The sequence below is a fragment of the Heloderma suspectum genome, chromosome 4 (assembly GCF_057233095.1).
Source record: "Heloderma suspectum isolate Gila_16-S chromosome 4, 16-S_ref, whole genome shotgun sequence".
Taxonomy (NCBI): domain Eukaryota; kingdom Metazoa; phylum Chordata; class Lepidosauria; order Squamata; family Helodermatidae; genus Heloderma; species Heloderma suspectum.
This window is the reverse complement of record NC_139461.1, coordinates 24443523-24455519: the sequence shown is the minus strand read 5'-3', so window position 1 is coordinate 24455519 and position 11997 is coordinate 24443523.

Here is an 11997-nt window from a genome sequence, read left to right as displayed (position 1 = left end):
GTATGTTGCATAATTAACTTGTGGAATTTGCAAACACAAAATGCACCAATGGCCACTGCTTAGATGGTGCTGAAAATGGATTAGAAAGTTTTATTGTCTAATAAAACTATATGATGATGTTTAAAAATGAAACTGCTATGTAAAGAAACAAGATACCACTGGCTAGCAGATATTGGAGGACAGGGATAAGTAATGTGGTGCCCATGGTCACCAATGCGCCCCCAGACACCTTTTTTGGGGCCTGCTGAGGTGCACATTTTATTGCTGACAGCTGGGATTGGTGTCAAATAGGTTTCTGTTGGTGCTGAAAACTCTGAGTTCAGAGTTGTTGTTTTGTGCGTTGGGACTCAGACACCACCTCTGTCTTATACTCAGAGTCTGGGGGCAGGTTGCTTGTCCTTTGTCACATCCCTGCCCCATGGCAGCTCTTTTGTGGTGGTGCCCAGGACAGTTTCTCAAATTGTCCACAGCCTAAAATGGTTGCCTACCCTTGTTGGAGGCAAGCTATAGCTAATGGCTAGGTAGGAAGCTGCCTTACGCCAGATCAGGCAATATGTCCACCTACCCCAGTCCTGTCTACTCCAATTGGCAAGAGCTCCCCAGGGTCTCCGGCAGATGACTTTCCCCTCTCCTGCTACCTGATCCTTTTAACTGGGGATGTCAGCGATTGAACTTGGGACCTCCTGAATGCAGTGCATGTGCTCGATTGGTCCCTCCCTGCTGGTTTAACTCCCAGGGACATTTGGCTGTCTGGCTGCTGTTGGAAGCATGCTAGAGTAGATAGACCTTGACAGTCTTATGGTCACGCAGTGAGCTGTAGGGGTGAGACCTGAACCCAAGGGTCCCATCCACTAGGCTCCCAGAGAAGACCGTCAGCACAAGGACAGGCACTCTGGCTCCTAGCCCAGTCAGTTATTCCTGGATAGACTGAAGGGGAACTTTAGTCTCCTCTGGCCACATGGCCAGGACTCCTATTTTGAGAATTGCTGAGTGCTAGAAGAACTCTGCTCATTGAGTGAAATCCAGTTGGTGCCATTCTGCTGATGGAAGGCTTCCATCAGGGGAATAGTCAGGGGCAATTCTTCCTTCCACCCTGCAGTCCACCACACACCCCAGGATCTATCCAGAGCGGTTTTTTTAGGCAGCGGGGGGCACATGGGGCTGTTGGGGGAGGAGGGGAAAGGGAAGGGGCATTGTGCAAGTGGAAGTCTCCTCACACAAAACTGCATGTAGTCTGTTGCCTTAATTTAACACCCCACCCCACCCCTGAAATTGTCATTTCCTAAAGCTATTTAAATCCAATTCCTCCTCACTTCTATAGTTATACATGAAGTATAAGAACGTAAGAAGAGCCCTGCTGGATCAAACCATGTAGGGTCCATCTAGTCCAGCATTCTGTTCACACAGTGGCTAAGTACTTTACAAAAGCTGAAAGAAGACAAATCCTGCCCATAGGTTCACTTGCCTCCTGGCCCCATAGAAGTCCTCAGGTTTTCCTGCCCACAGGTTCACAATCATATTGAAAGTCACCGAGAGATCCAGGAGTATCAACAGGGTCACGTTCCCCCTGTCTCTCTCCCAACATAGGCCATCATACAGGGTGACCCAGGCTGTTTCCATGTCAAAATCCAGCCTGAATCACAACTGAAAAGGATCCAGATAATCAGTCTCATCCAAGAGTCCGGTTGTCCACCACCTGCCCAAGGTTGCCACCAACCTAACATTGTTAAGATCATCTGGGTCCAGAGGGGATTTCTTCAGGAGTGGTCTCACCGCCGCCTCTTTCAGATTGTGCGGGACCACTACCTCTCACAAGGAGGCATTGATCACATCCCTGGCCAGCCAGGTGTTCCCTTCCTGCTGGTTTTTATAAGCCAAAGGAGGCAAGGATCCAGTACAGAAGTGGTTGCACTCGAGCTGCAATGAAACTCATCCAAGAAAACTGGACCAGGCTGTGCTCTGGATACCTCACCTGCTTCACCTGGTGTATCACTGGAGTCTAAGTCCTGGTGGATGCAAGAGATTTTATCCTGAAAGTGCCTAGCAAGCATGTTACAGCGGGCCTGAGGTGGATCTACAGCATCCTTAGGGCCAGCATGTAATAGGTCCTGGACACCTCTGGAAAGTTTGCTGGACAGCAGAGAGAGGATTCAATAGAGGCAGCGAGATGTTTCATTGCTGCCCTCAGTGCCCCTGAATATACCTTACCATAGGCACATTCCAGAGTTCGATAGCATCCACTAGGAACATTTCTCCATCTGCACTCAAGCTGTCTTCTGAGTTGTTTCATTGCTCTCAGCTCCAGGGTATACCACAGAGCCGTATGAGCTCTACTGCAGAGGGGGTGCTCAGGAGCAATCGTGTCAGCTACGCGGGTCATTTCTGCATTCATAGATTGACCAGGGTTTTGACAGGAGTGCCAGTCATGTCAGCTGGAAAACTCCCCAGAGCCCCCTGGAAATCATCTGGATGCATTAGCCTCCAGGGGCGAATCATCTTAATAGGTCACCCACCCTTGCAGAGGTGAAAAGCTGCCATCAATCTAAACCTCAACAGGAGGTGATTTGACCATGACAAAGGGACTGATTCAAAGTCCCCCACCTTCAGATCCCCATCCCCCGTGACCGGCTGAAAATCAAGTCTAGAGTGTGCCTTGCTATATGTGTTGGGCCGATGACATGTTGGGACAGTCCCATGTTTGTCACGGAGGCCATGAAATCCTTAACCACCCCAGAAAAGGTGTCCTCAGCATGAATGTTGATGTCCCCCCAAACCAGCACCCTGGATGTGATCCTGGGGGACCTCAGCACCACATCCGAAACCACTTCTGCCAGCTTAGGGAGGGAGGCTGCTGGACAGCAGGGTGGGTGGTAGACCAGCAAAATCCCCAGTCTGTCCTGCTGGCCCAACACAAGATGCAAACACTCCAGCTAGTAGTCAGATGGTCAGGGAGCCTGGAGAGAGGGAGATAATTCTTATAGACCACAGTGACCCACCTTCCCCTGGCCTCAAGTCTACCCTGATGCTGAACCAGGTACCCACAGCTGGAGACTGACAGTTTGCCCACCCAGGTCTCAGTTATGCCTGCCAGATCAGCTGCCTCATCCACAATTAAATCATGGAGAAGGGCGGCCTTATTTGTTGGGAGTATTGCAACCTCATCTGCAAGTTACAGGAAGGGGGCAGCTCGGCATCATTTAGCTAGTTAACGCATGGGAATTTGGGGCATAGCTAGCCTTAGTATCTCTACAGCCTACCATATGGCTTCCTGCTCCTCCCGCCTTCCTCCATTTCTGGGAGCACCCATGTGCTTGCTCTCCCCTGCCGGTGTCACAGAACACAAAGAAACCGACTGAACAAACTGCTTTCCTTGAAACTATGCTGTACCTGCACTTGTAAATGCAAGAAACTGTGAGTAAACCATTTTACCATTTCCTTTCTCCAGAAGAAAGGTGTGGTTTCTTTTTTTATCCTGGTGTGTGCATGTGGGCTGGTAAATGCTCATTCTGCTTTGCCTTTTGTTTTGACTTGGCTAACTGACTTTTAACAAGAGGCAGCAATACTACATATTCCTATCATTAATATGTACCGACCTGGCATTTAAAACCAGCATCTGGAGAGCCGAGACTAGGCTGATAGGGCAAACACCAAACCTGCTGGTGCCAGGAGGACTAGAACATGGCACAGCCATTAGCTGCCTGGGCCACATTCCCTTACCTGGCTAGCCCTCATCCCAACGCCGTATCTCCCTCTACTTGTCACTACACTGATCCCCCCCCCCCGCCTGCTGGGCCATATTAAAGTAGGAGCTATCAGAGTTCTGACTGGTTCTGACTGAAACCCGGAGCAGATTCACCACCCCACTGACATCGGAGCCACCAGCCTCCACCGACTTGTTATACATTTGCTGGAATTTCTCTCTCTACAAAACAGGAAGACAGGAGTGGGAGGAGATGAGGATCCACGGGTTTTTCCAGCCTGGAATGCCACAGGATTCTCTTTGGGCTAAGGTGAGAAATAGCACGTGCGCTCTCTCCCGTGGCTCTCATTAACACTTCTCTAGCTGTCGGTTGTGACTCCCCGGCCCTGCCCATATACAGGCAACGTTTGGAGCAAACTAGAAAAAGTCAGCGTGCAAGATTCTCCCAGTGGCGTTGATACCATCCTGCTTTTCCATTCTCTAACCAGACTTTCCCCACTTCTTCATGGGACTGAGTTTCTGTCCTGCTGAGGATTCATTCTGGCTCTCCAGCACACTTTCTGCTAGGGACGGACAAAACTGTCAAGCTTGGTTTCGACCAGTTTCTAATTTGGTCAGCCTTCTGTTTGTTTCGACCTGCTTCCGGAACAGGTTGCAAAGTCTACATAAAATTTCATACACATTTTCAGGTGTATTTCTCTTAATATACAAATTTTTACACGCTTTCCCCCCAATATATGCATTTTTTGCAAGTAATCTTCCTTAATAAAATGAATTTCTGTACATTATTTTCACTTACACCATGTTTGTGTGCATATCTCCCTTACTCTTTCTGTTGTTGTTGTTGAACTGCATCACAAAATTAAGAAAATGTGAATATCGAATATCGCCTTTCAGTTCATATATTGGTTCAGGAAGTTGAAATTAGGGAACCAAATTAATTTCTCCCCCATTCCTATCTTCTCCCAGTGGGGGAAGAGTGCAGGCTAAACCAATGTGGTGTAGGGGTTATAATGTTGGGCTGGGAGTTGGGAGATCCAGGTTCTAGTCCCCACTTGGTCATGAAACTCACTGGGTGACCTCACAGGCTTGTTGTGAAGACTAAATGGAGAGGAGGACAAGGATCATGTAAGCTACCTTGGGTTACTTACCGGAGGAAAAGGCAGCATGTAAAGGTGATCTAATAAATAAATAAATTAAGTATTTGTATTCTGGTTCGCTTCTGAGCAATTTTGCTTCTAGTAGTGCAGAAGCACGATTCAAATCGTAATTCCTTTGTGTAGATACACAGTCAAACCCAGGTGGGGAACAGCTCATAATAAGTTGTTATAGGTCAGGGTTAGGGTTAATAGGACCAAATAACTGCCCGTGTTCCTTAACAGTCAGTCGCAAATACTGGAGGCTGGTGGCTCCGATGTCGGTGGGGCGGTGAATGTGAATCCGCTCCAAGTTTCAGTAAGGAGCTATCTAAGGTGCAGAAGGGGAGACATGCTAGAGGTGTAGAAAACTAGGCCTGGTGTGGAGAAAGTGGATAGGGAGACATTTTTCTTCCTCTCTCATAAAACTAGAACCCGGGGTCATCTCATGAAGTTACTTGGTGGGAGATTCAGGACAGATAAAAGGAAGTGCTTCTTTGCACAGCGCATAGTTAGACTATGGAATTGTTACCGCAAGATGTAGTGATGGCCACCAGTTTGCCACTAGTTTAGCCTGCACTCCTCACCCCGTGGGAGAAGATAGTTTTAAAAGGGGTTAGGTAAATTCCTGGAGGAGAAGGCTATCAATGGCTACTAGTCCTGATGGCTATGTGCTACCTCCAGCATCAGAGGCAGGAAGCCTGTGTACACCGGTTGCTGGGGAACATGGGCAGGAGGTGCTGTTGCACTCACGTCCTGCTTGTGGGTTTCCTGTGGGCAGCTGGTTGGCCACCGTGTGAACAGAATGCTGGACAGGATGGACTCTTGGTCTGATCCAGCAGGGCTCTTATGTTATGTTCTTAAATCTAGCCCTTAGCGGCATGTCGTTTCTTTTAGCTGGGACGTTGTTGCAAGTCAGCTTGTCTGTTCCCCATCGGCCTTCTCCTGCCTCAGAGATTGAGCATCATTATAATTATGGGGTTCCAGTCCTATCCACTGAGGATAGGCTAAGAAAACAAGGGTTTCAGCTACAAGAAGGCAAATGCAAATTAAATAGGCTCTGGCGGCTGGGGGGTGGGGGAGGCTGGCAGGGGTCCTGAACTGCCTACTGCTTTCTGACTCCCTTCTCCATCACCCCCAGTCACCCCAGAGCCAGCAACAGACCTTTACAAGAAGTACCTTTACAGCATGCTGACATCCTCTTTCTCTTTCACTGAGATTTGGTTGCCGACTAAGGGGAACGTTCTGGGCAGTGTGAGATCTCTGTGTTGTTAGTTTTAATAGTGTGCGTGCAGGCAGGAGAATGGCTTTTGGCCAGGGGTGAGCTGTTGGTCGCTCCTCCGAAAGTTGGAATTGCTTCAGAGTGGTCCCTGGCTTCGGAGCAAGGAATCAACAGGAGAGCCACCCTAGACAGGGTGTTGGGCGGGTGCTGGGTGGGCCAATCAATGATCAGCATTGTTAAAAAAAATGCACATGTGACTGAGAGGGAGCAGCAACAGCCGTAGCTTCAGTCGGACCTTCCTGCAAGGTGGGACAGAGAGAAGCAATAGCTCACCTGGATCAGGTAGGGGAGTAGCTTTATGTACCTTTGCATAAGTCTGCACAGCCTGATTCAGATTGGGACCATGGCAATCTGGGGGTGGGGGGCCTATACCTTCTCCCCACCCACCCCATTTTCATCCAGAAATCCTCCCTATGCCCCATCCCACAAAGGGATTAAAGAAAGATGAAAAGCCTTCACTGGAGGCTTCCCCCTGCCTTTTTTTAACCACCCGTAAAAGGGGGGGGGGTGATTTCTGCAGGAAAATGGGGAGGAGGCAGAAGAGGTAATGGTGGGAGAGGCCATGGTGGCAATAAATGTAAGGCAGCAATGCAAGATGGTGGCTGAAAGGGTCACCAAAGTCACCATAATCAGCCACAACGTTGCTCCCAGACAGCAGATGAGACAATAGTGCCACAACAATTTACATATGCAAGGATTGTGCTGCAATCCTGCTTGAAAGAAACCACAACAAATGTGCATTTGAATTAAAATGGGAGGATGGGGGGAAAACATGGGAATGCAATAGCTTGGGAGCAATATTGTCTGGATTTTCCAAAATAACAGCGTGAGAGAATGGTGACCACTCAATGGCTAATGGGGTAGCAGCTCTTGCTTTTTGCAAACCAGCCACCTGACAACGGGAAGCGTAGCTTTGTTTTGCTGCCCTCTTGTGCCCATTGTGAAACACTGCTTGGAAAAAATACACAAAGCTGGTTCTTTTCTGTTGCCATTTGCTTTTTATCCCCTAAAAGAAACCTTTGTCCCATGGACCTTTTCCTAAACAGTAGCTAAAAAGGACAAAGTAGATGAGAGCTTTCCCACACATTATGCAGAGTGAGATAGTAAGCTAAGAGGTAGAATCCTGGACTGTACAACTTCAGATTGCAAGTAATGGTAGCTGGGGTTGTATTTTTGAAAGCTCTCTGCACATAAAAAGCAGCCTTTATTAAGGAAACAAACATATCAGGGGGAGGGATAAACTAAACACTTCTCTCTGTTGTGTTAGTTTACTACTTGTGGGAGATTTTTACTTGGAGGAGCATTCAAAAATATCACCTCTCCCACCTGCAGTCTGAGATGGCCCAGTTCTATGACTTCAGTTCCATGACCTCAGTCTACCACCTCGTTGTGCCTTACATATAGTTCAATGACTGTCACTATCATCATCACTCCTTCTAACAGTGAACTCAGGTGGTGAGTGCCAACAGAACTGAAGTCAAAATGGGGCCACTGAGAAACAAGCCATGATTTGTAATCCTGAACAACCCACAGTTCACAACTCAACAACAAACCATGAGTTCTCTTCATGAGTTGTTCGTGGTTAACAAACCATGGCTTGTTAGTGCAGCTGGGTTCACATAGGACAATAACTCACGATTTAACTAGGGATGTTAGAGAATTCCACCACGGATCCCAGGGGGGCCGAATTCCAGTGAATTCAGCCCCCCAGAATCCATGGCGGAATGGAGCCCCCTGCCCCTCCACCCCACGAAAGCCCCGCGAAACGGAGCCTACCTGGCTGCGGCTGCGGCTCTGGCGGCAGCTCCGGCTGCTGCCAGGCTGCTGCAGACACAAATGGCATCCTGAGTAGGGGACGCCATTTGCGTCCCTATGGTAGCCGTGATAGGCTACGTAAATATTTAGAGGGCAGGACTAGCACCAGTGGGTAGAAATGGCAGGGAGGAAGATTTCAGCTAGAATGAGGACAAACTCTCTAATGGCAAGAGCTGTTCAGCAGTGCAGGGGACTGCCTTGGGAGCTGGTGGGCTCTCTGTCGCGGGAGGTGTTAAAGCAGAGGCAGGGTGGCCATCTATTCAGGGGTGCTGTAGTTGCATCCTGCATTGTAGACTAGAAGGTCTAAGGTCCCTTCCAACTCTAAAATTCAACAGTTCTGTGAATCTGTACCACAAAGGTGAAACAGAGCCTATATGCAAGATGTGTCAGCTCTACCACAGCTCCCACTTAAGATTCTCTGTCAGTTTTCATGCACGTCAAGGGCTGACCATCGTAAGATCTTGCCAGAGTGTATATCACCAACCTTGCTTTTATTGCTGGCCCGCATCTCCCCTTTCTGTTGTTTGGCCTCAGAGTCATCTGGCTAGGTGGTGTCAGAAACAGAATACTGGATTTTGGCTTCATCCAGCAAGGGACTACCACACTTAGAACACTGTGTACAGTACTGGTCACCGCACCTAAAAAAGGATATTGTAGAGTTGGGAAAAGTGCACAAAAGGGCAACTAAAATGATCAGTGAGCTGGAGCAAGTCCCCTATGAGGGAAGCTTTCAACAGCTGGGGCCGTTCAGCTTAGAAAAGAGCCAAATGATAGAGGTGTACACAATTATGCATGGTGTGGAGAAGGTGGGTAGGGAGACATTGTCCTCCCTCTCTCGTAATACTAGAACCCAGCAGGGTCCTCCCATGAAGTGGATTGGTGGGAGATTCAGGACAGATAAAAGGAAGGACTTCTTCACACAATGGCATAGTTAAACTACAGAATTCACTTCCACAAGATGTAGTGATGGCCACAAATTTGGATGTCTCTAAAAAGGAATTGGACAAATTCATGGGGGACAAGGCTATGGATGACCACTAGTCCTGATGGCTGTAGGCTACCTCCAGTATCAGAGGCAGGATGCCTGTGTACCTCAGTTGCTGGGGAGCATGGGTGGGAGGGTGCTGTTGCACTCACGCCCTGCTTATGGCTTTCCTTTGGGCAGCTGGGTAGCCACGGTGTGAACAGAATGCTGGACTAGATGGACCTTTCGTCTGATCCAGCAGGGCTCTTCTTATGCTCTAATGGCAGTTTTGTTTTGCCCCACAAGGAGAATCAGGATTAAAAAGAAGAGGCAGAGGTCTCATGCAGTCTCAACAGTCCTGTGAGGTAGCTTTGACTGAGGCCTACTGACTTTCCCAAGGATGCTCAGGGATTGTGGAGCACTTCCATCATGTGGAGAGTCTCTGCCCCAGCCCCCGGAACATAGCACTGCTTCAGGAGATGCTCTGAGGGCCAAAACATACCTTACTTTAAATCTGTTATCTTGCAGTTCCATCTTGTTTTCATCTTTACCCTAGAATAGGCACAGATCATGCAAATGGGTATCTTCTCTTTCGGTGATGTGTAAGGAGCCATCCAAACCATTCGTGTCCTGAAACACCATTCGACAACACACTTGCAATCCCATTATATTGTGTTGTGGGCTGTTGCATTCATTTGCTCTGCAAGAACGCTCAAGTCTAGTCTAGCAAATCCCAGCTGAACTCTTTGGGGGCGTGAGAGAAGCAGAAGCATGCCTGTTGCCCGCACCCATGCTGCTGCCTCGCCCACCAGCCCCACCTCGGGATTCAGGCTGGGTTTGGGCACAGGGTTTTGGTCGTCCTTGGTCTTCCTGTATGACGATCTTTGTCAGGAGAGAGACAGGGAGAGTGTGATCCTGTTGATTCTCCTTGATCTCTTGGTGCCTTTCAAGACCATCAGCCATGGTATCCCTCTGTGGTGGCTGACCTGGGAGTAGGGAAAAATACTCAACCCATTCAAATGTGTTCAAATTTCTAAGAATCTACCCTCGGGATTACACAGCGGACCAGCTTTTTCTAAGTTTTGCGGACCATTTATTTTACTGTGTGTGTGTGGATTAGTATTAATCCACATTAGTGCTAATGCACATTAATGCAAGTAGGATGAATGTCAGGTTACCACCCTGCCCCCCGCTTCTGTCCATCCATGAGCAGATGACAGAATGAGAGAAACCTCACAATCTGTGAAACACAGATGGAATGAATTTAACACAATCTGTTCAGCCCTACCTAGGAGTAGGGGTACTGGATTGCAGTGGCTTCGCTTCTGCTTCAATGGCCATTTCCAGAAGGTGGTGCTTGGGGGACATTGCTTGGCCCCTTCTCCAGCATGGGGTACTGCAGGGGTCGGTTTTGTCCCCCTACGCTATTCAAAATCTACACCAAATGAGTGAGTCAGATCATCCGGAGTTTTGGAGTGTGTTGCCCTCAGTATGCTGATGACACGCTGCTCTACTCCTCCTTTTCATCTTCATCAGCTGAGGTTGTAGAAGTGCTAGATCAGTGCCTGGCTGCAACATCGGACTGGATGAGGTCTAATAAACTAATTCACTTGTCAATCCAGACAAGACCAAGATGCTGTTAGTGAGTGGTTCTTCTGACCAGATGGAGGGTGAGTTAGGCAACAGGCCCTGGAGAGGAACAGGTGAGAGAAGCCATGGCTGCCTCCTCCCCAACTTAGGGCATCCGCTTATGAATTGCCAAAATAAGGAAGTACATCACCAAAGAGAAAGAGAGAGAACAAAAGAGGATGCCAATTTGCATAACATTTGCATATGTATATTTGCATATTGTTGCATGTAGAAATAATTATAATTTAAATAGAAATGCAGTACATCTCACCATAGTGTGGAAGACTGTGACCAGATGACCTGTGTGCCTGTCTGTTCAGTCTGCTGTCCTGTTGCTAACTGGTGATGGACAACAGTTCTTATGCTTATCTTTAAATTGGAATGGGATAGGACAGCCCTTCAAATAGAGGACTGTCCTCTGTAAAAGAGGAGACACGGTTCCCCTACCCCTCTGAAGCAACTGAGACCAAGTGTGCTCCACCTTCTGCCTGACAGCCCTTGAGATATGTGAAGACCGCTACCATGTCACTCCTTAATCGTCTCTTCACCAGGCTAAACATAGCCAGCCCTTTCAACCGTTCTAATAGGTTTCTAGATCCTTCACCATCCTGGTCAGTCACCCTCCTCTGTACATGCCATAGTACTTTCTCAGAATTCAGTGGAAGCTCTGTTCTGTCTGAAGTCCTGTTTACTAAGACTGTCCACTAATTCATTAAAAAAAAATTATGAGTCAACTGGCTTTGAATCAATCCCTTAACCAAATTTAAATACATGTGCATTTTACCTATTTTTCAAAAGGATACTGAACACAGTGTTAATTGTCTACAATGGGATATTAAAAGACCATTCTGCATTGTTAATGTTAACATTTCTGTTTTCATTTTTATCTCCTATTGCAGTAACACAAAGAAGCCAAAATGATGCCCAAAAGCAACCAAAAGCGCCCTTCAGTCCCACCCTTAGGGCACAATCCTATGCATGTTTAGACAGAGAAAAGGCCTACAGCTCCTAGCATGCCTCAGCCAGCAAGTCTGGCTGGGGCATGCTGGGAGGTGTAGGACTTTTTTCTGTCTAAACATGCATGGGATTGCACCCTTCATCTATAAGTGATGGCTCATTAAAGACACTATCCCTCCATTAAAATTTGGGGATTTGTAAACACTGGTGAGTAGTTATCTAATGGCTGCAACGTTTATTCCAACATAAAGGCTGGGGTGGTGGTGGGAGACATCCCCTTATACATTTCCAAAGAGTTCCATATGGTATGCACATACTGAAATTAGCACTGATACCTTGATCTAGGTAGGGGGCATGCGCTCACAGAAATAGGCTTCCATTTTAATTAATTAATTTTGTTTTATTTATTTATTTAAATATATTTTCTAGGCTTCCTTTATGGATTAAAAAAACCCTCTGAAGGCAGTTCACACAATAAAATCCACTACGAGAAACATTTCTTTAAAATGAAATT